We start from the raw sequence: 5,243 nt of genomic DNA on the forward strand, positions 1-5,243 counted from the left end.
AACCGTGAATTTCCAGATGTTCAAGCTGGTTTTAGAAAAGGCAGAGGAACCAGAGATCAAATTCCCAACATCCACTGGACCATAGAAAAAGCAAGAGAGTTCCAGAAAAAAAACATCTATTTCTGCTTTATTGACTATGTCAAAGCCTTTGACTGTGTGGATCACAATAAACTGGAAAATTCTGAAAGAGATGGGAATACCAGACCACCTGACCTGCCTCTTCAGAAACCTATATGCAGGTCAGGAAGCAACAGTTAGAACTGGACATGGAACGACAGACTGGCTCCAAATAGGAAAAGGAGTATTTCAAGGCTGTATATTGTCACCCTGCTTATTTAACTTATATATATGCAGAGTACATCATGAGAAACTCTGGGCTGGAAGAAACACAAGCTGAAATCAAGATTGCCGGGAGAAATAACAATAACCTCAGATATGCAGATGACACCAGCCTTATGGCAGAAAGTGAAGAGGAACTAAAAAGCCTCTTGATGAAAGTGAAAGAGGAGAGTGAAAAAGTTGGCTTAAAGCTCAACATTCAGAAAACGAAGATCATGGCATCTGGTCCCATCACTTCATGGCAAATAGATGGGGAAACAGTGGAAACAGTGTCAGACTTTTTTTGTGGGGGGCTCCAAAATCACTGAAGATGGTGACTGCAGCCATGAAATTAAAAGACGCTTACTCCTTGGAAGGAAAGTTTTGACCAACCTAGACAGCATATTAAAAAGCAGAGATGTTACTTTGCCAACAAAGGTCCGTCTAGTCAAGGCTATGGTTTTTCCAGTGGTCATGTATGGGATGCGAGAGTTGGACTGTGAAGAAAGCTGAGGGCTGAAAAATTGATGTTTTTAAACTGTGGTGTTGGAGAAGACTCTTGAGAGTCCCTTGGACTGCAAGGAGATCCAACCAGTCCATTCAAAAGGAGATCAACCCTGGGTGTTCTTTGGAAGGAATGATGCTAAAGCTGAAACTCCAGTACTTTAGCCACCTCATGTGAAGAGTTGACTCATTGGAAAAGGCTCTGATGCTGGGAGGGATTGGGGGCAGGTGGAAAAGGGGACAACAGAGGATGAGATGGCTGGATGGCATCACCGACTCGATGGATGTGAGTTTGAGTGAACTCTGGGAGATGGTGATGGACAGGGAGGCCTAGCATGCTGCGATTCATGGGGTCACAAAGAATTGGACAGACTGAGCGACTGAACTGAACTGAACTGAGTGTATATATGTCAATCCCAACCTCCCAATTTGTTATACCTTCCTCTTTCCCATGTTGGAAACCATGTTTATTCTTTACATCTGTGACTCTATTTCTGCCTTGCTACTAAGTTCATCTGTACCATTTTTCTAGATTCCACATGTAAGTGATATTAGATGATATTTGCTTTTGTTTTTCTGACTTAACTTCACTCTCTATGACAATCTGTAGGTTCATTCATGTGTCTGCAAATGGCACATGAAATACCTGAAATATTCTTTTTTTATGGCTGAGTAACATTCCATTGTATATATGTACCACATCATCTTTATCCATTCTTCTGTGGATAAACATTTAGGTTGCTTTGTGTCCTGGCTCTTGTAAACAGTGCTGCAGTGAACATCACAGTGCCTAAATAACTAGTGATCTCCAAAAATGAGTTTCCAAGATGAAAGAGACTAATTATATTGCTTTTGAGATGATAAAAATATTTGAATGTACAAGATTATGACTAAAGGCTTAATCTGTAGCTTGATCTGTCATTCAAAGCTGAGTTTAAATCTGCTGCTGCTGCTGCTAAGTCACTTCAGTTGTGTCTGACTCTGTGTGACCCCATAGATGGCAGCCCACCAGGCTCCCCCGTCCCTGGGATTCTCCAGGCAAGAACACTGGAGTGGGTTGCCATTTCCTTCTCCAATGCATGAAAGTGAAAAGTGAAAGTGAAGTCTCTCAGTCCTGTCCGACCCTCAGTGACCCCATGGACTGCAGCCTACCAGGCTCCTCTGTCCATGGGATTTTCCAGGCAAGAGTACTGGAGTGGGGTGCCATCTAAGATCCACTAATTAATGTTGTTATGCCTTTGGGCAAATACCTATTAAATAATCAGTTTCCTCATCTGCAAATTGGGTAAATAGTATCTTGGTTATAGAGATGCCATAAAAGTTAAATAGAAAAATGAATATAAACTATTTAGGAAATTGTTTATCCCCTGGTAAGAATGTAGTTACTGTTGATTATTATGGTCTGTTGATATAAGCATCAGCTAAAATTTCTGGGAAATTGGATGCATTGCATTTCTGTCATGGCATGCCTTCTTCAAAGCATCATCATTTTTTATTTGATCTTTTAATTCTATGCTTTGGTACTTTTTAGGTCTGTTATTTTTCAACTTGGCAGTTCCTTTTTTACATTATAACCTATTAAGTTGCCCTTACTATGCCAAGGAACTAACTGCAAAAACTGAGCATTGCTGATTTTAAATACACACTTGAGGCAAGCCAGAAACTTTGCTACATCAATCACCCTCTTTCTGTATGAAGAGAATCAAGAACTTAAGTTCCCCGCTTGTACCAGCATGTTCAGTAGTAACAGTATTTTCCTTTTATCAACAGTACTATCCTCTTAAATGTCATCACTGTTGTCCATTTCTGCTTCTGAGATATCAGTGTCCACATTAAAAACAAACTTTTTAAGATACAAATTTCAATCCTTGGAAACTTGTTTTGCAGAGATTTAGACTAAACACTGGTTTAGCATTTCACATAGTTAAGGTTTCAGTTTTCCCCATCATACATATTAAATGTTTTCTCAGTTTTCCGTTTGCCTTTTTAAATGTATTTAATCCACATCAACAGTTCACTAATTGCGAGCTGAACTAGACATATTAGTCCCTTTTCTTAATATATATGAACAACCGTATCTAAAGTATTGTAAAAATGCAATGTTTTTAGAGTATTTACGTTCCCTAGAGGAGGGCATTGGAAATTAATGTAAGTAAGTGCAGTATGTTTTATATACTTCCTAATTGAGCTTCCAGTTCTCTGATCTTCTGCTCTTCTGCATCCCATGTTCCATCACATCTTTGCCACCAAGCTTACTCTTATTCTTAAAGGCTAACTTGCACAGAGATGAGAAATGAAACTTGGTTTCTTCCCAGGGAATTTTGGTGAGAAGTGGGGTAGGTAAGATAGGACTAAACAGGTGTAGAGTGAAAGACATCTCAGAGAAGGTGAAGTAGTAGATAATCTAAGAAGTGCACTGTAGCTGAGACTTTAAACCCATGAATAAAATTGATACTTTGACTCAAAGGCTGCTTTCAGTTCCCTGCTCTCATCTGGGATATGCCCTCTTGAAGCAAACTTGCAGGCTTGCTGCAAATATGCACTGCATTAGTAGTTAAAACTGTTCTTAACACTCTTCAGCTGAGCCCCTCCTCCTTCAGCCAACACTTCACCTAACCCTTCCAACCAAAGACCAATAGCTCAGGTGTTGGCTGTTTAGTTTTCCTGAAGCTTCTAGAATGTCTTTTGGTTGAGAACCTTAGACGTTCTTTCATTCCAACCAGACACCAGTTTGCTCAGGTGTTGGTTGTTTTTAGTTTTTCTGAAGCTGCTAGGACCTCATTTCACATTGAGAGACTTAGAAGTTCTTTCATTCCCTATAGAGAAGGCTAGGGTAATTGAATGCTGAGCGAGTGGGCTTTCCATATCGGCCAAGTCAGCCACCACAGAGGCTTTGGTGAAAACTCCTTCGGAGTGAGGCACAGACTTGTGAATATCACATGAGAGCCAGGGCTGAGACGGGGCCACCTCAGCTGGGGAAAACCCCTGACTGCTCACCAGGCTGGACCCAGCACAAGTCACACCAGTTTGGTTGCAAAGGCCAGCAGGGCTAGCAGAGCCCAGCACGACAAAAGGTAGTGTGTTGTGGTGGACGCCACATGAATAATTACTATGACCTTTATAATATCTTTCACTTTTTTTTTAAATGGTCTTATGTACTTTTGTTTATGTCTTCTATGTTAACTGAGTGCCACTTGCCAAGTTTCCATGTAAAGCCATGTTGAGAATTTTCTCTTATCAGAGTGACATTGAAAAAATGGATAGTTTTGGTGTCTTTGTGATACCAAAGCATCTTGTCTGTGAGCATAGTTTATGTCTCTGTGTATTGATATGCATGTGGATTTCTAATCTGGTTCTGGTCCACAGAGTTCTATCAAGGCACTTGATATATATTACACATTTATTTATTTATACATTGTATGCATTATATATTTATAATATCATTATGCATGTATTTATTTATATAAAATCACTGTGTTCCAAGTGTAGCAGTGGTAGAGTGTGGTCCTAGAAATTCTGTTTGATTTACGCCATCTTCTTGCCAGAATCACAATGAAGTCATTCTTAATTTTTATTTTCTGAGCTGATTCTTTGAGATACTTAATTTTGCAACCAAAATATTGCTTCAGAGTGTTTTGAAAAGTAATTACTTGGATGCATTATGTGAAGCTTAATAATTTTAAGAAATAACATGCAGAGAATAGCATCTTTAGAGATTTTGGATAATAGTAAAATAAGAAAATATTGTTAAATGCATAAAATGCTTTTCTATAAAGATAAGTAAATACTTAAAGTAGAAGCAGATAATGTGGAATTATAATTTTGATGATGAATATTTCTGAGAGTCATGTATTATACATATGACATATTATTTATGCTTACATCCTTAAATGACATTTTGGATTCTGAAACAAGGAAAATTACTACTTAACACATCTTTGTTTCAAAGTTCCAGTTCAAACAATTCACCCTTTGTCATCAAAATAATAATAATAACCTTACAAATACAACTTGGAGAACTGGTTAAGCCATTTTAAATCTCCCTCTTTTCTTTCCCCGGAAATGACCACTTCTAGAGATAAAGAAAATTTTTGTTTCTGTAAATGTTTCATTTAACTTTTGATTAAGAACACAGTGAGACTACTTTCAATAGAATATATGCTGCTGCTGCTGCTAAGTCGCTTCAGTCGTGTCCGACTCTGTGTGACCCCATAGACCACAGCCCACCAGGCTCCTCTGTCCATGGGATTCTCCAGGCAGCAACACTGGAGTGGGTTGCCATTTCCTCCTCCAATGCATGAGAGTGAAAAGTCAAAAAATATGGAACGCTTCACGAATTTGCGTGTCATCCTTGCACAGGGGCCATGCTAATCTTCTCTGTATTGTTCCAATTTTAGTATATGTGCTGCCGAAGCAAGCAC

The 5,243-nt window shown here is 39.0% G+C and overlaps 1 non-coding gene across 1 annotated transcript; it reads right to left on the reverse strand.

The window, feature by feature from the left end:
• Window positions 1-5,136: 5,136 nt before the first annotated feature.
• On the reverse strand, window positions 5,137-5,243 carry LOC113898927. The gene has a single exon (XR_003512784.1). It is a non-coding gene; the product is annotated as a U6 spliceosomal RNA (small nuclear RNA).

Source organism: Bos indicus x Bos taurus, chromosome 9 (assembly GCF_003369695.1).
Source record: "Bos indicus x Bos taurus breed Angus x Brahman F1 hybrid chromosome 9, Bos_hybrid_MaternalHap_v2.0, whole genome shotgun sequence".
In the NCBI taxonomy this organism is placed as follows: domain Eukaryota; kingdom Metazoa; phylum Chordata; class Mammalia; order Artiodactyla; family Bovidae; genus Bos; species Bos indicus x Bos taurus.